The 23,962-nt window shown below is 37.7% G+C and overlaps 1 long non-coding RNA gene across 1 annotated transcript in view; it reads left to right on the top strand.

Annotated features, from left to right (window-relative positions):
- The window catches only part of LOC140595883 (uncharacterized), a 404,572-nt gene extending 380,874 nt beyond the window's left edge, over window positions 1–23,698 (top strand). The window contains exons 2-3 of the long non-coding RNA XR_011997828.1: window positions 23,237–23,332; window positions 23,518–23,698. This is a non-coding gene — a long non-coding RNA (uncharacterized lncRNA). The remainder of the gene's footprint in view (window positions 1–23,236; window positions 23,333–23,517) is intronic.
- The last annotated feature ends 264 nt before the right edge of the window (window positions 23,699–23,962 follow it).

Raw genomic sequence — 23,962 nt, 5'->3', positions numbered from 1 at the left:
GAAGTATACCAAAAAATATCAAAAGGTTTGAACACTTGATTAGACAGGATCACAAATTATTACAAAAATAATATTTAATTATATACTTAACCAAAGTGACAATAAAAGATTTCAAAGGCAAATATAGAGGGGTGCCTGGGTGGCTCAGGTCATGATCTCAGGGTCCTGGGATGGAGCCCCCACATTGGGCTCCCTGCTCAGCGGGGAGTTTGCTTCTCCTTCTTCCTCTGCCCTTCCCCCTCTCTCTCCCTCTCAAATAAATAAAATCTTTAAAAAACAAATAAACAAAAGCCAAATACATAAAGTGACATAGCTGTGAGCAAAATGTAGCTCTTTTACTATTAAGACTCAATTTTCTTAGGCAATCAAAGACCTGATAAACATAGGAAGTTATTTTGACAAACATAGAATCATTGTTTTGGGGGGGGACAAGTAATTTAAAAGATAAAACCTTTTTTTCATGGTTTCTTAGGAAAAACAAATAGTTTAAGAAAACTCTATACTTTTACAAAGAGAAAAAACTTTGCACAAGTGTTAAATGTATCCTAATCGTAGCCCGTACTGACCACACATAAATTTCTTTCCAAAGATTCTTTCTCCATAAACTTTTTTTTTTTAACATTCAGATGTCATTCTACATTTTCCTTCTTTATATAACCAGTCTTATTTTAGGACAAAAGTATTTTCTTTTTGCTCAACAAATATACATTTTTATTCCTTATACTTTTTCTTACCAAAAACATAACTTACTTACCTTGCACACAGTTTTTTTCTCTTATTTCCTGTAGTATTAATTACATTTATTAGACTTCTTAATGCTCAGAAACCTTAATTTCTAGTGAAAACTAAGTAGTAAGCAATTATGAACTGTTACACCAGAACTCTTTAGATTGGGAAATTTATGAGTAGATTACTTTTAATTTTTTTTAAGATTTATTTATTTTAGAGGGAGAGAGGGGGGGGTGTTTGAGTGGGAGGAAGGGCAGAGGGAAAGGGAGAGAAGCAGAGACCCCACAGAGGAGGCTCCATCTCAAGACTCTGAAATCATGACCTGAGCTGTAATCAGGAGTTGGATGCTCAACTGACTCAGCCACCCAAGTGCCCCATATTACATGATTTTTAGAAACTTTTCTCATACTACAGTCTTTAATAGTACATAAAAGATGCTTGTCAACAGACCCACATTTATCTTTAGTTTCTCTATAATATACAAAACAAGAGTAGATAAACCATTCTCAGTACTCAATGTTGCATTATTTTATCTGATTTAAAAATGACCTAGATAATCAATGAACTTTACCCATCATTTAGCTTAGAAAGACTTTAAAATATTAGGTCACCAAACATTTTGGTATTTGAAAGTTTACATATAAATATTTTAATTTTATTTACTTGTGCTTAACAATTATGCTTAGACTACCTACGAAAAGTTCCTGAGGCATTAGACAAAACCAACCATTACTCTAAGGGGGTTTGGGGGGCAAATTTTGCAACAGAAGTACCATATATTCATTTGACTTTTAGTAAACACAAGCAGAATAAGTTTATATTTAGTGATGATAACTCTAAGGACATGTATATTTTAATTAAACCAATAAACTTAAATTAGCTTTAATACCAAATATTTTCCAGATCATGTGACCTTGAAAAACATTTAAGTTAGTCTTTCTGAGTTTTAGAATGCCCAATCCTTATAAGCACTTGCCTTCAAACCAACTAAATAGAGCTCTTTTACAAATTAATTTTTGCAATGCCATCAGAGATAGAGAAAACATTTTACATTTACAACCTACATGGACACACACACACATCAAACACACAGACAAAATGTAAACAAAATGTTAGTTTTTTTTCTACTAATATTTGTGGGAAGGACATGATAGGCCCAATTTTTAAACACTCCCCTCTATGTGTGTAGGTATGTATGTATTTTTATGAAAAACTTTTTCCTGAAATTTGCATGTCAAGGAATGGCTCACAGGCCTTAGAAAAGATAGGGGTAGAAAATTTATGACAGGCACAGAGAATCTAAGTTTTCTCCAAGGTGGCTATTTGGAGTATACCTGCCCATTATCAGAGGTGCTAAAGTCTGGGCATAAAAGCCCCTTTGTAGCAGTTTGTGTTTTAAAAAGATCTCGTTCCCTCTTTTTTTTTTTTTTTCTTTCCAGTCTCAGGAGAGTGTGCACTGTTTACATATCAGAGACATGTTAAGATTTATAATTTCAAGGGAAAGAATGTACAAAAAAAAGTTTAAGTACAGAAAAATTTTATTCCAATATCTTGATTTTTCAAATCATATCTATAAACATTTTGAGATGAATAATGAATAGGTGAGGTTTGGAGATTGGTAAAAATAAATGGACTTTAACTTGTTTCTGGAGTTAATAATTCTGGTTTGTAGAGATTTATATAAAGACAGTTGTTCCTAACTCCACAAAAAACCGGATTCCAGCTTGAATATCAAGGGACTGGCCCATATCTTTTTAACTACATTTGCTTCTTTATATCAGGGAGAATTTTTAACTAGAATGGGAACCAAAAAAATGTATGCCCTTGTGAAGTCTGCCTAAAGTATTTTAACAAAATCCTTTTTTTTTTTTTTTCCTGGGCACACAATTTAAGGTTGTTTTCTATTAGGCCCAGAATACTGGCATTTTGCAGATCATTTGGAGGAGGAAGAGAAATTTGTAAGTCTAGGAGGAATTTTGGTCATCTATTTCCTCAGAAAGGAAGGTTGTAATATAGTCAAAATAAAAATCTCAAATGACTCTCTAAATTCAGTAGGATCTTTTGAAAGTAGAGGTAAAAGGGCTTTATATCTGGAAGCTCTGCTGTTATCCAGGAGACACAAATCTTTCCTGTGGGGCATCGATACTCCTGCAAAGGACACTGTATATGAACACTTGAGGCTTGGCAGAGCCTGATTCCAGAGCCCTGGAAGGTAGGAGCAAAGCAAGCTTTATTGCCAGTCTTGGGTGCTTTGGTTAAATTTATTTTCTGGCTTTCAGCACTTACATAACTCTGAACCTAGAGATTGGGCCCAAGTGATCTCTGTCAGTCTTCTAGGGAAAGGGGAGTTAAAACAGGCAGATGTGGAGAGATTTACAGATGCGGAATTTACATTAGGATGGTCCAGAACATTTTGTTTTGTCTTAAGTCTACCTTCTTTTACCTTGTCAGAGGAGTCTTAAGGTTAGCTGTTTTACTAATAAGATGAGTGAGAGCCTCTATAATACATATATATTTAAAGTATAAGCAACTTAAAGGATCCATTCATCTCTAAAACCAAACAAAATAAAGAATCCATCATCTGGCCATTGATAAGTAGGATCTATTCACAGTGACTCAAACCAATGACCCTCTTTTGTTTGTTTCAGGTTTTTATTTAAATTCTAGTTAGTTATGTAATGCTGGTTTCAGTAGAATTTCATGATTTATCAGTTACATACAACAGCCAGTACTCATCCCAACAAGTGCCCTCCTTAATGCCCATCACCCATTTAACCCATGCCCCACCCACTTCCCCTTCGGCAACCCTCAGTTTGTTCTCTAGAGTTAAGAGTCTCTTACGGTTTGCCTCTCTTTTTTTTGATTTCCTTCCCTTTGTTCATCTGTTTTGTTTCTTAACCTCCACATATGAGTGAAATCATGGTATTTGTCTTTATTTGTTGACTTATTTAGCTTATTATAATATACTCTAGTGCCACCCATGTTGTTGCAAGTGTCAAGATTTCATTCTTTTTGATGGCTGAATAATATTTCATCACACACACACACGTCTTCTTTATCTTCATCAGTCAATGGACATTTGGGTTCTTTCCATAATTTGACTATTGTTTATAATGGTGTTATAAACATCAGGGTGCATGTGCCCCCTTTGAATCAGTATTTTTTGTGTCCTTTGGGTATATACCTAGTAGTGCAATTGCTGGGTCCTAGGGTAGTTCTATTTTTAACTTTTTGAGGAACCTCCGTACTGTTTTCTACAATTGCTGTACCATTTTGCATTCCCACCAATAGTGTAAGGGGATTCTCCCTTGTTTCCTGTGTTAAATTTAGCCATTCTGACAGGTGTGAGGTAGTATCTCACCATGGTTTTGATTTGTATTTCCCTGATAATGAGTGATGTCGAGCATCTTTTTATGTGTCTGTTGGCCATTTTTATTTCTTCTTTGGAAAAATGTCTTTTGCCCATTTCTTGACTGGATTATTTAAACCAATAGCCTTTTAAAGGCAGAACCAAAGATACAAGAGTTGTCCAGAGAGGACACGGATGATCCAGCCCCATGATCCAAAAGTTTACTCCCCAAGTTAGTCTAAGAAAGCAAAGGCCTTCATTGCAAAGGAGGTAAGGATAATCTCCATTTTCCCATGAAAATTTGAGATGCCTCTAGTCCTAGACCTAACTAAGCTGTAACACCAAGTAGGTGCTCTTGGAATGGGACTTTCCAGCACTAATTAAGCCATGAAAGTTGAGATGACAAACACCCCTGAGAGCTGACATAGAGAGAGGCTGTTCTCTGCCTATTCAACTGGCCACCAAGGTACACCTGGGTAAATGGAGACCAAAGAGAATGTTCTCAATCATCACAAAGCAAAGCTTTTAGATTTTTCCTTTCATTTTGTTCAATGTCCTAACAGTTTTAAGTACTTAGGTGGTAAGGGACTATGTATTGTTTTATAGTGTAAATCATTGCACAAAAGTTTTTTGAGGTTGGAGGGTGACCTACTGTCTATCAAACCCATTCTATGCCAAGCTAATCCTATCACAGGAGTCTTCCTGAGATGGTGAGTGTTCTAACAGCTTTTAGGTGTCCCACCCATGCCCACTACTTTTGTGGCTTTGGCTTCCAAAATGTCCCTTAGCGATAGATGACAAACAACATAAAAGACACAGACAAAGGAAGACAAAGACCCTCTCTGGGAGGAATGGATTAGTAACCAAATAGGGACTTATCCTAAGGAACTAGTTTCATGAATATTTTCCCCTGCTAGTCAAGATTTAGAAAGAGAGGAAGAGGAGTCTCACCATTCTCCATCCGTTGGACTCTGCAGATAGAGGCTGACATGGTGAGAAATCTCTGCTTCTGCCGGTAGTATGTAAGATGTCCTAGGACCTTTTAGCTATAGCAGTACCTGGGTAAATGGTGTCCAGCAAGTTAAAGTATTTTTTCAACTTTGACAAGTGTTTGGGAGCAAATAATTCCTGTCTCCTTCAAGGGTCCTTCTAACTGGGCTAAGAATCAAATTGACATGAGGTAGATTAACAGTAGAAAATAAAATTCAATACCATATGTATAGGGGGAGCCACATAGACTGGCAAAGGGGTATATATGTCATCCTGAAGGAGAAGGGGGTAGGGAGGGGTCTGGGACTTTAAAGGAAAGGTATGTAATTCACAGGGTGATAAGAAGAGCAGATGTTTGGTAATTAGATGTTTGCCTTGTCATCTAAATGGGTTATTCATTTAAAATTGATCTCTGCTAATAAGCGATCAATTTTCTAAAGTGGGAAAGACCCCCCCACATACACGCTTTAGATTCTTCTGTGTAGGTAAGGGAGGGGCAAGAGTTTCTCTTGAGCTCCCAGGGTTTGATTGCCTTCAGCTCAAAATAATCCACGTGCAAAGTGGCCCCTTCATCCTTTTCCTGTGCTTCTGCTAAGGTTTGGCCCCTCTGATATGTCTAACAACTGAGCTGATACTATTTGTAGATGTTTCCAAGAAGCACCTGTGGGTTATCTAACAGCTTGACTAGACACTAGACATTTCAGACATTTGGACCCAAAGGCGTACTTACCACCTGAGGACATGGAGTTCCTGTCCTAGCAAGCCCACTGAGTGACACTGAATGCTGGGGGTATTCCGTGTAAGTTGTGAAAGGTTATGAATCTCATAAACTGGGGATGTAGAAAGAGATAACCTAGCTGCTGGGGTTTCTTTGGAGAATCCATTTTACAGCCTAAATCACGATCTGTTGTCAGAAGAGTCTGTGCCTATTCACAGAGCTATTTCTAGTATTTGTGATCGAATTAGTGACAGACTGTGTCCACAGGATAGCGCATAAATGTGAAATAAGGTAACACAGGGCTTGTTTACAATGCAGAGCTTACCTATCTTCGAGGCCTGGAGATGTTTCCCTGAGGCACCCAGGAACAATCTGTATTCACTATGCTCCTGTGAAAGAATGGAGGCCAAGTCTTTCACATTGAGCTTTCTTAAAATTTGTTAGACCACGCTTATTTTGAGAGACATCTATCACAAAGTCGTGTGCCACCTTAATAGTGTTGCAGACTTTAACCTCGCCTTACATCTGCCTGCTTTTAAATACTGGCACACACACAAAAGATTCATTAGATGTCAAAAAAAAAAAATGAAGGCAACAAATTGCGTGAAAACTCTGTACCATAATTAGGCAAATTCTGTAAGCTGATAGAATACTTAAAAGGTTTTTTTTTTTCCTCTTCAATAATCCATAAAGCAGTCAGGTCCACCTCTCCATCAGTGAGAATATTAATTTATTAATTTCAGAGAATGATGAACCAATAAAACGTACTTGATTCCTAAGGATATTCCCTCCAAAAAATCTTAAATGTCTTTACCATTCAATGACACTCTTTACCATATATCACAGATACTTTGCATGTTACAGCACGTGGAAACAAGAAACTGAGGGCCCTTAAAAGTTATCCACACCAGGGTTATCGGAGTGTGGTCATCACACCAGCAGCACCAGCAAATTTGGGATTTTGTTAGAAATGCAAATTCTTAGGCTACGTGCCTGACAAATAGGTTCACCCCAGAAGTTTGGATTTTCAAAACCCCTTCCAATATTTGAAAGCCATGAATCTATACCAGTTCCTTCCAATTAAATTAATTCAAAAGATATTTCTTGCACAACCTTTGGCCCAGAAGAGATTTCAGTTGGAGAAATTTTTTATCCTCAGTCTGTACTTCAAGATGCCGCTAGAATTGCTCTAGATGCCATACAAAAATTAAAATTTTAAGTGAATTTATAAACTAGGTATCCTTTCACCTTTTCAATGCATACAAGCAAGAGGAAACATTAACCCAAAAGATGGGATAAGAAGCAGAGTCACTTCTGTCCCCCAAATGAGGTTCTGGAATAGGATCAGTTATCTGGAAAGCCAGTAAGAAAAGAACAGCTTGAGAGTGCAAAGGTAAAATGAGCGTAGAATGTTATAAAAACATTTTTGAGCAGCCCACCCAGACAAGGGAATGGGGATGTGGGGGTGGGAGGGGAAGGGAAGTCTGCTATTACGTCCTTAACTAGGGATTCCTCCTCCTTATCATGTTACCCCATTCCGTGGGCCTTGAGCCACACAGTGTTCTCTTCTTAAATGACAGAAAAAATAATGAAGGTGAGAGAGCGGTTTCACAGCATTAATGATCTCAATTGAACTGTCTGGCATTTATTATTTACAGTATTTCTCACATTAATTTTTGGCACAGTAGTATGGTAGTCGATTGCATAGTGTGGGCAGGAAAGGAGATTTTTGAATTTATTTTATGCAAGCTAAAAAGTTCACACTGATTTATACATGTACAATGGAATAAGATTCAATGAGCCTTGATGAGATAAAGCTGAAATAATTCAGAATCAGGAGCCTGAAATATTATAGGCAGTTTGTTCATCTCTGAAATCTCATACTGTTATTTAAATTCCTCCAAGTTCATTAATCCCATTTAATAGCAGCTGATGCAAATCCACTTGGACTTTGGGGAGGGAAAAAAATAATGGGCCATAATGCCTTTGTGCCACGGAAAATAATACAATTATTTTTACTTTGCAAGAGGTCACAATTGAAGAGTTTGAGATTTTGAGCTGCCATAACTACAAATTTAGCAAAAAAGTAGGCATTTAATGATAGAGTCCACTTTGGTGGTTTAGGTTTTATTTTGAATGTTTGTTTTGTCTTAAAAACACTAATGCTGAAATGTTGTCTCAAATCTTTATTTTCAAATCACTTATTATATTACCATAAATTGTAGGGTGCAGTAAAGGCCAGATTTGAAAGAAAGCACACTTTACTGTCTCATTTTTCTATAAATAACATGACACTTTATGAAATAAGAATTATCATAAAAGTTTCTCTTTTTTTTTCTCCTATAACTCCAGTTGCTAGCATAGCTCAGCTAATGGCCTTCCTCCAAGTAGCTCAGTGGACTGTTCCAAATATAGGAGCATAATGGGTAGAGGTTAACTGTAGGAAGTCTGAGAAAAACAGTAATCTATAATTTTGCCACAATTATAATGTTTCCCTTAAATAATAGTGAAGTCCATGGGGTGAGTGCTAACAAATACCTTTTAAAGATGCTCTTATTACTTTCATTGTCTTGATGCTTGTGCACTCTCCACACAGGCCATTAGAAGCAGTGAAAGACTTGGGGCTTTGACCCATAGAGGCTTAGAGGTTGTGGTTAACAAGCAAACAGAGGACCTCAGCCCGCGGCCCATCCTCCGGGGTGGAGTGCACTGTTATCTAGAGGCCCGGCTGTGCCACATTTACAGGAAGCAAACCCAGCAAAATTAAGAGACTGTCAGCATTAGCGAGGCCTCCACCAAAGCCCCTCAGGGGAGAAAATCAGGTTTGGCTCAGTTGGGAAGACCCCAGAGAAAACCTTTATTTTCTCAATAAAGAGATAAGATGCCAAAATTCCTCAAAGGGAGTGAGTTTAGGTGTCAATCCCATTTTGTCCATTTGATGCCTGCCTTTGAGAAGAGAAAACTTACAACAGAACTATCTCTTGGATAAAGAACCCAGTAAATCATACAGAGGGCTGTGTGGGAATATCCTAGATGCAATATGCTCGGGACACACTCCCATCCCAAGTATCAAAGCAGAACATGTGAGCTGCACATTTAAACAAATGCTGAGCAGTGAGTGAGATGAGCATCTCTGTAATTAGACCTGTAATTTTGAAGTATGAGGCTTCAGGATCTCTGGTTATCTAATATCTTGGGAACAAAGAAAGGTCTATCTTGGGGGAAAATTCTCCCGGGCATCAGGGACAGAGGGAACAGTAAAACACAAACTGTCCCGGGTGGATTTATTGGTGTATTTCAGGAGAGTCCATCTTCTGTCCCCACTGTCACACACTGTACTATTATGGATTGTGATTAGGGATGGGATCATGTGTTTTGCCAAGTTTAAAACCCACACAAAATTGTAGGGTTAGAGTCTGGAACAAAACTCCAGCTTCTTGGTGTGGAGTTTTTCTACTTATGGCAAAATGTGGCTTCCGGGAGGGTGAGTTAAGATGCCTCAAAGGGAAAAAATTCTTCCAAAGGAACATTTTGATAATTCAAGTGTAAATAAATATAAATCCAAAACACATTTTTAATTAAAGGGAAATTGCTTAGAAAAACATATTTATATCCACTCCCCTTCCGCATACACTCACTCGCAATCCTCTCCAAATAAAGTTCAAAAGGGGTAGCTCTGGAAGGGGAGGGTTTAGAAACCCACACTCAATTGCCTCCTTGAGATGGTGTCTCAGAATCAGGCTTTTTGAACACACATAAAGCTTATTAAAAGTAATGCTTAAAGTGTTGTTCTCAGTCACCATAAATCATGTTTAAAAATAACTGCTTGTGAGACTTACATCGCCCTGTCCCCACCTCAAACATCACTACATGTTTGCCCTTTTACCCTAAGAACCTGATCCCTCCACAATCAGGTCTTCCACTCCCCAGCAAGTCCCTGGATGGTGAAAGCCACAATTCCTCTGCGTTTTCACCTGTTTCTTCCTTACCGTTCCATCACACCGACGCACTCCAATTACTGCGTGTGAAATAGGAAGATTTCATTTTAGCTTTGTTCTTTCAAGCCCTCTTTCTCTTGTGGCTTTTGTGGTATCTTATAATTATGTTTCATAAAATGCTTTCAGGCCTATGTTCTCCATATATAGATATATAAAAATATATATAATAAGCAACCATTCAGAAGAAAAGAAGACAGGAACAATGGGAAGGAGAAAATTATGAAAAGAAGTATTCAGTTACCCTCAAACATGTGTCCTATCTCTGGTTTGTATTTTTTCTTTAAACCCGGCTTCAAAAGGAAGCCTAAAGATACTGATACATAACCTCTTAAAGAGCTCTCACCAGCTGCCTACAAGGACACGCAGAATTTAGTATTTGTTTCACTATTTATACAAGAAAGACCAAAGGAAGTTTAGCTTGTGGAAATGAAGTAATTAAAAGAGCGCATAGAAGTTAGCCTTGAATTTTTATTTTCAATTGTGTTTTTTTTTTTTTTACAATGCCCTTCTCCTAGCCCTACATAGATATGTCTCCTCCACTAGCTGAACTCAAGTGAAAGGGTGTGTCTTACTCATTTTGATATTTTCACTGTCTACCACTGACCTGGAACTTACAAGAGGTGCCCAATAAATGTTTACCAAATGTTTTGTACATAAAGTGTGTGTGTGCACGGTCCTCCTCTTTTGTCTGTAGTGACAAAAGACATTTATCCTAAAATCCTCCACTGTGGCCAGGGCTATTCCACTCATCAGTCAGATCTATCACTTGTACAAAACTGAAACCAAAAATTTAAATGAATATTTTGGAATCTAAATTAAGAGGCTGATAATCACATACACCATATCATTCATGATTGTTTTCTTACAGTTGAGAATATCATCTGTTTAAGACAAGATAGGTTTGAAGTATGATTTTGGTTTTAACTACTAATGGCACTTGCCAGTAATGAGTTTGTGCATTTAGAAACTAATGAAACAAACGCTTTTCACCCTCGCTTGAAACCATGTGCATGTGTAGTCGAAAGGTAAAATCAATAAAATAAGTCTGATCATTTATCTGGACTATATATTGTGACTATATTATTTTATATTTGAATTCCAAGACACTCAATAAAAGAACAGTTTGGGGGCTCTCAAACCTGTATTACCTGTCATTGAAAGAAACAAGAAATCAAAGGATTATGTAAGAAATCAGCTAAATTTTTATTCTAAATTTCAATCTGCAATTTGTGGTGGAAAGAGCCTTTCCTATTATTTTAAATAATATTTGGTATTTGATATCAATTTGCAGAGATCTTAAGCTCCTACTTTTAGGGAAGAAAGAAAACTATTTTTAGCTTTCTTCGCCATTCAATGCTTACCATCACACTAATCGAGAGAGATAATTTAGCAGTAACAATGAAGACTTAGGATTCCTTTTTCTTTAACTGAATTTCTTCTTTTCAAGTTAATGATTAAACACATTGAGTAGCATAAATTGGAGGAAAATGAGATTTCCCAGGCAATGAATGGCTTTCTGATAGGTTACAAATTTATTCTGAACAGATAAGCTACTGTATTTTCAACTGGACAATCAAAATATCATTTTACTTCAAAGGAAAGGGAGCAATAATTGAATGCCTTGACTCACTTCACATTTATGGCTATTTTCCCATTACAGAATACAGTTGGATATAGTTTTATATGCCTGTGAACTGAGCACATTTCTTCTGCACATGGAACTTACTATATGAAGAGGGGTATTGTAAGGTAGACAGAATGAGAGGCATGTAAGAATCAGGTCAATGGCAATAAACCCTTCTTGCTAAGTATTCAGTTGCCCTCTTAACAGAATAAAGACTATCTTGGGTTATCTTTTCTTAAAATCACCTCTTTTGCCACAATAGTTTAAATATCCACATATCCATATTTAAGGGCATCTTATTTTTCACTAAAGAGTTTGAGGAATATGACAATTTATATACTTATAACACCGGTTCTAAAGATGTGAGTGACAACCAAAAGTTGACCAAATAATGAAAAATTTAAAAACGAATTAAAAAATTAAGAACTTGATAACACAACAAAATGGCAGCCAAATTTGTCACTTTTTTATATGTTTGAGAGGAAATCTGAAAGGGGAGTGAGCAAACATGTAATCCCGCTGTGAAGGGTCTATTCCTTAATCACATGTAGTAAATCTCAAACCAAGAGCAGTGTGGACACACAAGTGTTAATGTAGACACAAGGGGTTAATTTCCACAGTTAGCACAGACTTATCTAAAACCAGGCTTTGGTTAGCCTCATTGTTATTATTATTTAACTTTTATCAAATGCCAGTGATGCACTTTATCATGAATGAAACACCAACTGGTCTTGAAGAATCCTACATGTTTTTATGTAAAGGGGCCATAGACCTCTAATTCTGAGGGTAAAAACTAAGCTGGTATTATCCTTTAAATGTAATGCATGAGGTCCTTGTCTATAGTTCTCCTTGAATCTATGATTAAATAAGCCAAACCACACTCCTTATGGAATGGTGTATATTGTAGGTACCATAACTTTCTTAGGCTTGCTCTTAATTTATGTTTTTAAGACTTAAGACTCAAGGAATCCTACCTTTGGGGAACAGGTTTGTATTAATCCATAGGAATGAAAAAATCAGAAACCATCAATATTCACTTTGATATACAAAAGGCAGGTCTAGGAGAGTGTCAGAGGAACAGTTTGTTTCATGTGATATTTATTGAGATTATACATACTGTAAATGCCAAACAAGATGCTCTTGGCCTCAAATACAATCTAGTGGGGGCAGAGGTTACTGGAATACAAATATATAAAAAAGAGCTCCACTACACTTCCACAGGGGTAGGGGAACCGCACATTTGGGTAGTGGAATGGGGGTAAGGAGAGGAAATTCTTTCTCAAGGAGGAATGTGGTTGAGCAGAGTCTTGAAAGACTAATGAAAATTAGCCTGTCCCAGAGCTGGAAGTAGAGCGTTCAAAGAGAAGGGAATGAAATAGAAGTCAAATAATAGAAACAAGGGAGACATCAGGGCAACTTGCCAAGAGTGCAGTAGGCTGGGCAGGCCGGGGAGTGGTCCCAGGCGAGGCTGGAACATTGAGGGCAATTCCAGATGACTTTGTAGAATGCTTCAGGATTTACACTAACATCCCTGGGGACCTTTTGGACACTTTGAAGTAGGTGAGTGCCGTGATCGGTTTTACTTTTTAAAAAAATCTTTTACTGGCACCCTGTAGAGGATTTTTGGACTAACTGGAGAGGAGTGACGGGTGTTTTAACTGATTTTGAAATATCGCTGTGGTTTCTCCCTTCAGGTCTAATTCCTAAACATAGTATGGACCACTGCCATGCCTTATTGGAATGCTTCCTCCTTCAGCCAATGGGCTTATAGGAAAGGCACCAGAAACATGACTATTCCAGAAAGTCAAAGCAAAGCAGATCATGTTTTCTTCTTTAGGGAATGGCCCCATCAGATGCTATTTGGCAAGTCACTTGGCTTCCCATTTCACCATAAAAATCATCGCCAGTTTCACTCTTGGGATTTATTAACTCTTTCTTTGATGTTAACAGATTGGCAGTAATCGTGGCCCCTCTTCAGCAAGCTCATTATGACCAGCGGCTCTTAGTAATGCTCATTTATCACATGCCACGCACTGCAGTAAGCATGTACATGCATTACTGTATTGAATCCTCCAACAACCCAATGAGATAGATGCCATCATCATCATCATCGTCACCATCGTATCCCCATTTTGAACATGGAGAAATGGAAGCCTAAAGAAGTTATGTGACTTGCTCCCAGGAAACACCAGGAAGTGGCAGGGCCAGGATAGGAACCCAGAGCTGTTTTATTCCAAAGCCTATACCCTTGATCATTTCTATATCCTGCCTGTTTGCATCAGTTTTCATTAGAAATAAAAGTTAAAACATTCTAAAGTATTTCTCTTTAGCAGATGATCTACTTCACTCCAAGCAGAAAATATTTTAGCATCTCCAATAGCATATTTTAAATGAATTTGTTATAGTTTTATTGGTGTCCATTCGCCTTTCAGAAGTCTCTCTTTTGTTTTGTTACAACTTTGGTTTTATTTGTATTTTAGATCAAGATCTTTCTTCCTGTGGAGTCTATACAGGCCACTCTTGGGACTTTCTTACGTTGCAGCAGAGGCTAAAAATGGAAAATTCAAGGTCCTTAACTGGACTCTGGCTTTATAATTGCCTCTGTGGTGCTCTCACCACATTCCCAGATGTGCCAGAGAGACAGAGGGTAGGGAGGGAAGTGCAATGTTAAAATAAGGCTAAGCAAACAGTTTGCCCAACAGATGTTAACCCAATTCATAATTTAAAAGTTCCTATTTTTGTTCACCACTTAGACAATGGACATTTTAATTTCCCCTCCAACCATTGCCTGTGAATTAGGTTCAGAAAGCTAAAGCATCATACTTTTTTCCTAGTCCTAGGTCAAGGAGACAAAAGGAGTATGTTTTCTTTTTATCTGAAGCAGAGCATGATTATGAAACCTTGTTAGGACTTAAACAATTTGTTTAAATATGTCTTAGTTAATATGGTTACCAGGACTAGATTTAATCAAAGTTGAATAACTTATTGTTGTAGCACAAATCCTATTGGAAAAGCAATACCCAAGAGTTACATTTACATAATTTTAAATAGAAAAATTGAAATTAACTGTAACTAATCAGCACTTCTTTTTCTCTCAACCACTCTGTTTGTAGTAACCTTTGTCCTTAGGTAGGGTTCAGGCATTAAAGAAACCCAGTCAATTCATTAAAGTGGTGGTATCCCTTATGAGGGACACTAGCAGAGCAGTTTTATCAGTTCCTCTATCTGAACAGAGGAAAATAATACTTGCCTGATCTTTAAAATATATGTGACAAATTACTTATCTTGCAGAATTGGGTTTTAAAATGTGAGTTTCCTAATCTCTTGTGTTACACTCAAACCGCAAGAAAGTTGCACCCCCTTGCCTCCCACATGTTGGGTCCCACGACCCCTGTACCACAAGTCCCACAGAGAGAATCAGCCCATGGGTGCAGGAAGATCAAGCTGACGCAGAGATGGTAAGAAGTTTGGTGGTAAAAGTCAAATATATATTGGAGGAGCTAAAATAACTGCAAGCCCAGCCCTTGTGGTATAAATGGCAATAAATAGAGAACAAAGGCATGTGGAAAAGAAAAAGGAAAACAAAACCCCTGAGGAAAATCTAAAGAATAATCAAGTGTTAGGTGAAAGCTCGGGATAATAAGAGAACTTTCTTTCAAAGAAAGAAGTTTCTTTTCTGATCCTGTATTAGAACTTGAAGAATTTCATAACTTTTTTTTTTTTTCCTCATGGCATCTTAAGCATTTCTCATAGGTCAAAATTATATACTTCGACACTCATGGGCTTTCTATTTAACAGAGGACTGACCCAGGTGAACCAGGAGGCTAGAGGGAAGAGGAGCCCCAGTATAAGAGTAGGTGAATGTACCAAAAAGAGCAGCAGGATGAAGATGATGATTTAAAGGCATTTTTTCAAAGGATAGAATCAGAAACCTAGACACGACCATAGAAACTAAATCCTCAGAGCCTTCCATTTCACAGGTGAAAGGAAAACAATGACAACGAGGAATCAGATTATTTTCACTGCATTGCCTTAGGTTACACACTTCATTCTAGAATCTCTGTTGTCCTTTCAGATACGTGAGCCCCCAACTACGTCGCAGGTATGAGGGCGTCTAAGTCCTTCAAGAGTTGGGGCAATTTTCGTGTTTGGCAGAATCACATTTAAAAATTCAACAACTTTAAAATGCTTCTGTTGACTGTATTAAATTTATATTTTGTATGACTTTTTTTCCCTGGGAAATTGTCTCTAACTTCCCAAAGGAAGGAGCTTGACTTTGGAATAATTTACATCTTGTCCATTTTTAAATCTTGGTTTTCCACAAGTCTGTGAGTATAAATGTAATATTCCCCCTCCCATTTTGAACCCCTGATGAGACATGGGTTGCAAGGAGACATGAGGACATTGAGGAGTTTCTAAGAAGTTATGTTCTAAGTAACTTTTGTTATGAAAGCAATAAGAATAGAGATTTTAACAAAAAAAAAATAGAGATTTTACTAAAGTTCTTTTGTAACCACAAAAATCTTACAGAGGTAACTATTTTAATATTGACTTCTACTTGCCACATTTATGGCCTTGTGAAAATGAAACCAAGCAAATAATCAGTTTTGTTGTATATACTGTATATCAGCTGTTACATATTTTTATTATGTAGTATAGTATAATTTATATATTATAAACATATATTGAAACTAGAATAAAGAATAGTGTAGTTTTTTCTAACCTTTTTCTCATCATTTATATCTCATCATGGTAACTTTGAATCCTATATTAAAATAAAGACTTTAAAAATAAATAAATAAATAAATAAATAAATAAAGACTTTTAAAACCCCCCAAATTTTAATGCCTCTCAAGTAGGTCTTTTTTGAGATTTTTAAAATTTATTTATTATTTATTCATGAGACACACAGAGAGAGAAGCAGAGACATAGGCAGAGGGAGGAGCAAGCTCCCTGTGGTGAGCCCAATGTGGGACTCCATCCCAGGACCCTGGGATCATGACCTGAGCCAAAGGCAGATGCTCAACCACTGAGCCACTCAGGTGCCCAGGTTTTTGTTTTTGTTTTTTTAATTTTATAGCATTTTTCTAGTGATACTAATGTGAAGAAAGGTAATACCCATATAGTCAAATAGAAAGATTTTTCATACCAAACCCACTTGCCCGCTCATCAAGGTCCTTGGTCTAAGGAATAAAAAAAAAGTTCTAACTTGGCCCTCCTTTGAATGAGGGAACCCAGGTCAAACTTTCATCCCTACCAAAGAGTGACATATTCCAGAAACCAAAAACAAATAAACAAAAAGTTTCCGTAGAAGGAGTGACCATGCTGTTTCCCTGCTGACTTGGGGCAAGGCGGTCACTGAGCAGGAGGGAGAGAAACGGGCAGCTCAGGGCAAGAGTGGGGTGCACACAGTCAACAAATAAGCCACATGATTAGAGACTTTGTTACTAATTACAATTACACTGAAAAACAAACATTTTCCTTTGGACCGGAAGATCTTGTGTCTGAAGGACAAAGGCTGTCCCGAATGATGGTCCTTTCATATTGTTATAGATTTAGCAGCACAGACCTTTTAAACAATAAGGCCTACGTTCACAAAGAAAGTGAAATAATTATAAAAATTACAAAAGTCTCTCTAACATATATTCTGTTTTCCACGTCTGGATTTATGAAAGAAATGTGAGGTAGGAGCAGAAATGTAAGGGAGAGAGCAAAGAAGGCATTTTAATTCATCAGATCCCTCATGACTGCAAGACCTGACAAGAAGCAGTGGAACAGAGAACCAGGTTCACATTTAGAACAATTTTGTAGTGAGCAAATTTCATTCTATACAGATTAGATATTTTTTAGCTGAACCTCTGAATTTCCAAGGAATGCATTTTCTACAAATCTGGGGTCTAGTAGCAAATCACAGGTAGGTGAGCAAAGAGAAAGTAAAATGACTATCATTTTGTATGTATATATAAGGCGTACATATAAACATGCCTATGTACCTAGGTCTCTATATGCGTATACATTGTACATATGAATATATGTACATATGTGTCTTTGACTTCAAAACAGTGCTAGTTTTTAAGAATTATTCAGGTAGCACATGAAAAGGTACTGTGGATTCAGTAGATGGCAGTCTTCCCACTAAGCCCAAAAAAAAAACCATCGTGGAAATCACATCTTAAGAGAAGGGAAAACTGCCTTTGAGTTAAGATATAGCTTTTCTGACACTGATTATTAAAGGGCACATTAGGTGGAGAAACTCGGAACCTTTATGCTGAAGTGAAACAATGTAATTATTCCTAATATCAAATCAAGGAGACAGATTGGAGCTATTTCTATAATCAGATTAGGAATGACAAGAAGGAGAATCCCCACTCCCCAGTCTCTGAGGACTCACATGCCAGGTTTTTAAGACGGGAAACTAGACATTGAGCCCCTATTATCATCAGCTCTCTGATCTTATATCCTCCCATCAAAGAAACAAAAAGCAAAATCCTTTCAGGTTGTGATAACCTACCAGAGTTTCAGAGGCAGATATGATGGAAAACTTTGGTAGATGCTTTAGAGAGGAACTCTTGATTTTGCTCCCTACCTTAAAATGCTGGGAAAGTTGCTTCAGCTCTCACACTGAAGTCCTCCCTCTGTTAAAGCAGGGATAATAAAACTACTACCATGGGATTGCCATAAGGATGAGAAATATACTGGACATTCCACAGAAACCTGTGTCCTTCCTCCAAGAGTCCCACTCTTCCTAAAAATGATCTTAGGGAGATACAGATGTATATATTCATATATGTGGATTTTTCTAAGTAAAGTGAATCAAACTTAATTTCATTCTGATGATTTTAAGCTTCCTCTTATGAAAACTGGCACTTTTCTTTAAGCAATGTGGTGGGCTCAACAATCCAGACATGAAGATCTCCTCACTATTTTCAAATAGATCTTTGTTTTCTTTATTGCATATTCACAGTATATAGATGATTAATTATATTTTGTATTATGTAGGAGCTTGGGCATCAGAGTTAATTTTATAGGAAAATGATATTTATTTCTATTGTGAATATATTATTCAATATCTAGTATTTGAAAAGAAAGCACAATTACATCCATTCAGTGTGGGCACTGAGTGATACTTTGGAAGTTATTACAAAAGAAAAATTCTAAATATATTTATCTTCCTTTATTGTCTTTTCCACCCAAAATGGTGTAAGGACTTATTATTTGTACTCTGGCAAATGAGAATCATTAGAAAGCAACAGAATCCCATTGTTCCTAGGTCTACTGATATTTTGCTGAATACTGTTATTAATTCAATATGATTGACTTCTGCTTATATGTGAAGTGGAGAAAATATGTTACGTTTAACAGTCTGTTTCTTACAAATGAAAAATGATCCAAAAAAACTTGCCTAATGAAATGTCACAGACTACCCAGTCTCGTTTCTTCAGTTGCTTGCCCCTGATGCCTTAATTCTGGAGAGCCCATGAACTTTACTGGAATAACCACCTCGGAAAGCTGATGTTCTGAGTTCTGATCTATCCATGAACCAGAAAACATTAATTTATACTTCTGAAGAATAATTCCTCTGCCATCTAAATAATTCAGATAGTTAATGAAAAGACAGACCCAGCCCTGTTACTCAGAAGGTGAAGTGGAACAGTTAGGATGGCCCCCCTCAGCTGGAAGGGCCAGGGACAACTGTCCTGTCATGCTGAGGTTGCTGGAGCAAAGCAAGCACTGGTCAGTGGCTGCCCAGTCCAGGCCCCCTCCTGACAAGCTCAATACTTTCCTCTGCTGGGAAAGTATTGCCTCCACCAATCCCATGTCCTTGGTCAAAAGCCCACTGCTCTAAGGAATGCTGATGTGATTTTTTTTTGGGGGGGGGGGGCATTGTTTTGCTTTGTTTTGTCAAGATAAAGTAAGGAAGAGTCACTGCCACCAATACATTTTTGAAATTTCATGACGCTTCTCTTACTCTTCCAGTGCCACTGCTTTCAAAGTAAAAGAGAACAATTTGAAAAGTGCTTAAAAAGAAAAAGGTGGGGCCAGGGGAACCCAAAATGCAGATCTGAGAGGACAGTATTTCACCCACACTGTGCCAAGGCAGTGCTGGTGGGGTGGGGTCGGGGGGCAGCTGTTAGATGAAGGGTGGCTTTTAAATGAGATGAATGAAGCCTACTGAAGGAAGCTCTTTCCCGCTCATTGGCATCTTTCTAATCCACTGTGGCCAGTGTCTGACACTGCTGGCCCCCAGCCCCTGGCCCCCAGCCCCTGGCCCAGTGCTTATCTAAGAGGCACACTTCAAATGTGTGGTGTTAGGTTAACAGTATTCAAGTCATAGATCAATGAGAAAAACCGAATTCCTTGAATGGGAGGAGGTCACCTCATTTTTCTCTGAATTCTCCACCCTCCGCACGATGCCTTACACACCGTAGGTTTTCCAAAAAGCGGCTGCTAAATGAATGAATACCTGAAGAAATGCATGATGTTCTCTGATCATAAATTTATGAACCCAGGGTAGAGACTGCTAATCTAAAGAATCAAGTCCTGCTATGTATCTATAGTGTAAGTTGTTTGACAATCTTATAAACACCCTACTATCCCCAGCTATGACATGCCATAATTTTTATTTGGTTGTTTCTAAAAAGCTCTGTGGTTTGGGTTAACTAACCTGTATAAACCCCATCTCCATTTAATGGTGCTTGGCAGCACCCATTAAAGTAAATTTATCATAGCTCTTAAACCATTCAGACACTGGGATGCCTTTCCAGCATTCAGATCTATTGGCAAATCGACCCCGAAATCCCAGGGCTTTTGCCAAAAGGTGCAAAAATATTCAATCATACGCTAGTCTTAGTCCCCAGATAATAAGGAGAATTTGGGTGATGATGCATTGATATACAGCATTTCTAGGTTCCAAAGTAGCTTCACTCACCTGACTGCTAATTAGGGTCAAGGTCTTCTGGTTCATAAACCGAACCTCTCATTGTGACTATCATGAGCTGTAACAATGATTGACAACAACAGGCTGTGACTTAAGCTTATATGCTTAAACAAATGCAGGAACAAAGAAACACACCCCAGTAAACCCAGGGAGATAATCAGTGAAACACTGGCACCTAGGAAGCTCTGACCCGACCAGAATGGATTTGTGATTAGTAGTGTGAGCATCTGACTTTCCTGTGAACCCGGTGGTGAGCACTTTTAATCTCCTCTCCTCTGGTTCTGAATTAGACTACTTCTACAAAATGCCTAAAGTTTTTTTATTCATTCGCTCAAGATAGTGTTATTTTTGGTTACTTTTATAATATGTGTACACACATTATCCCTAGACATAAACCATTCTCAGTAGAAGTTCTACCTTCATTGCCCTGGCTCCAGAAATAATGCTGTGGATTGAGAGAAAAAGTGAGAGCATCCAACGTGTTATGAAATGGTTGCTCACTCTTTCCCATATTTCTCATTGAAAACAAGGCTGGAATGGTACTTTTGACTCCCTTTTTGATTATCAAGATTGTTTTTGAAGCTTAAAATTAAGGATCTTCTCCAAAAGGGAAACTATACATAGTATTTTTTATGATCTACATGCAATTTTATGCACATTAGTAACCAGAAAAAGAGAGAAGGCCCTCACTTCAGCTGAGATCATTACCAACCACTTTTCCTGTGTTTGGATTTTTCTGCTTAGTGTCCTAACAACAGTTGGTTAAGCCAAGATAAAATACACAATCTCCACCTTTTTGGGATATCAAATATAATTCATAGAGTTATGGCACTGAGTTTTTTCTGCCATTGCTTTTCCTAGCTTTTACTGTGGACTGCAGAACAAAAGCAGGCAGGCTAGCAGCAGAGATAACTGTCCTCACTTGCTGCTTCAGAAAAATATTATTTCCTCAGTAGTCTTCAGAGCTTGACCTATGGTTCCCCCATGTTGCCAAACTGTATAGGTATCCGAAGCTTCACAAACTGGCCCTTTGGGGGGCCCACGCTTTCCAGAGACAGATTGAGCATGCCCATAAATTACTTGGTGTCACTATGGAATTTGCTGTGATTAAATAGAACCAAAAGGCATGCTCCATCCAGATCCCTTTAAACAATTCAACCTATACATTAAGTGATGCCTACAAGGAATATGAATTATATTACTCTCAAGAGAAGAACTGTGATGATTACTCACAGGTAACTCATAATAGGAACTTGACTCTACTTTGGTTCTTTCTGTAAACACCACACATTCATTGACATACCTCACTCACCTACTTTAAAAGGAGAATCTCCCCACAAGCCTCCTCATCAAGAATATACACCAAGGGGATGCCTGCGTGGCTCTGCGGTTTAGCGCCTCCCTTTGGCCCAGGGCGCAGTCCTGGAGTCCCGGGATCCAGTCCCACATCGGGCTCCCTGCATGGAGCCTGCTTCTCCCTCTGCCTGTGTCTCTGCCTCTCTATGTCTATCATGAATAAAAAAATAAATAAAATCTTAAAAAAAAAAAGAATATACACCAAGCATCCGTAAGCCTGATTATGTGCTTTAGTGACTATTTTAATGATAATTAACCCATCCTATAACAATATTAAAGAGAACATTCTTTAAAATTCTGTGTCAATCTTTTCAACATCTGATGAACAATGACCTACTCCAGATGTAACTGTTAAATAAAATTTAGCCATGTAACACTAAGAACTAAGGATGCCCAATTATTTGGAATCAGAGAAATCTTTATTAACATAAGAAGTTGCAAAATAGGGCATCAAATGATCTCCTTATTGTCCATGATGCATTATCAGTCTTAGCAATAGACTGAGTACTAAAAAGGACAGACAGGCAATCAACAATCTTTATCAAGCTCTTATTGGTTTTCAGTTTTAAAATATCTTTAACGGAACTGACATGAACTTTAAATTCATTGCTCTCCTACACGGTTAAAAATGCATTTTCATATCACTTCCCTATTTGCTTTGTCACCTTTTTTAAAGGAAAAGTTGAAGATTAAAATTTTATATACTTTTATTACCAAGTTTCCAATATATATGGCATCTTATAAAACCTATCACAGCGCCCCACCCGTGGCTTTTTTCTGGTTCCAAATCAGTTCAGCAATTGTTATGGAGGCAAGATCAGCTTTAGGGTGGACTAGTGTTCCCTTTATAGGCTCTTTCACATTCTGAATTTAGATAGTAGTTATGGCATAAAGCAAGATACCACAGAAGTGATCTCTAGGGTTTAATAGGCCACAGATCTCTATGCCTCATTTTCATGAATAACTCTTGAAATTATCTCAGACTCTTCCTTCCATTGGAAAACAAAATTTATTATAATACTTTATATGTATTGTCTTTTCCCAATTGCTGTACACTTCAATATTTTTCCCTCAAAATCCTTACCTATTTTATATAAAGAAAAAGTTTGTTACTTCAATAAAGGTGTAAATAGTTTGTGGATTGGTCTTTTTTATGAGGTTATTTAAAGTCTGAGCTAAAATCAGGTAATTAGCTCCCAGCAATCCTAGGAGGATAGGGCCAAGTAATATACTACTTGCTGGCAGCACTCATTTATTTTTATGAAATTTTCTTTCCATTTCCTTCTTACCCTATTCACTTTAATTCACCAGAGCTTATCATCTTGTCTTTATTTTAAAGAATATTTGTTGGAAAGATAACAATTTTGAATCTAATTGGAAATAAGTGAAACAGTGTACTATCATTTGCTCCTACACAAATAAAAATATTTCAATTGTACAGTGTTGAGCAAATAATTTAAAAGTTGATAAAACTGGAAATAAACAACGATGAGTTTCCTGAAGGCAGGAGGCTTCTGTCTTTTTTTACTTTCAGCTCCTAGCACAGAGCATCACATCTAGGAGTCCTCATTACATGAAGCTTTTTGAATCAATGCTCTCCCACCAGATAGCAGACAGAGTCTTCTCCTAGGTGAGTCCTTGGCTGCTATTGTGTCTTGTATCTGTGACACAGATTCAGGATAGGAGAATTATCACTGTAGCTAAGTGGTTCATTCCCACTGTATTTGGCAAATTTCTTATCTTTGTACTGACTAAAAATGTAATCTGATTTAGGATTTCCTTTCTCTCGAATTGTACTTATTTCTCCTTTCATAGAGAACATCAGTGATAAAGTTAGTGTCAAGAGTTTGCATCCTGGCACAACCTCCTACTGGATGGGTGATGTCTGGCACATCGGCAGCACCACTATGGGACACAGAAGGGCCAGACTGATAAGGTCATGCCAAGGCAAGGGGCAGTATTTGGCGAAATAAATCAGCAATGGCCAGGAAAGACACACTGGTAGGTCAGCAGAGGGAAACCAACTTCACACAGCTTCCCTGGGGTCAAAGTCTTCTGTGTAGTACGCTAAAGCTTTGGTTGTCAATTTGGGCTGTCCATAAAAATTGCCTGGGGAGCTCTTAAGAAATATTCATGCCTGTGGCCTTACCCCAGACTGATTAACTCAAAATATCTTCTAGCACAGATTCTGCTTATTAAGTACCCTGTGACTGTTGTGGTCCACTGGGGTCAGGAATCAGACACCTAAGGATGACAGTGC

The sequence above is a fragment of the Vulpes vulpes genome, chromosome 16, assembly GCF_048418805.1.
Source record: "Vulpes vulpes isolate BD-2025 chromosome 16, VulVul3, whole genome shotgun sequence".
Taxonomy (NCBI): Eukaryota; Metazoa; Chordata; class Mammalia; order Carnivora; family Canidae; genus Vulpes; species Vulpes vulpes.
The sequence above is the reverse complement of the archived record's forward strand: the minus strand, read 5'-3'. Positions and strand labels throughout refer to the sequence as shown.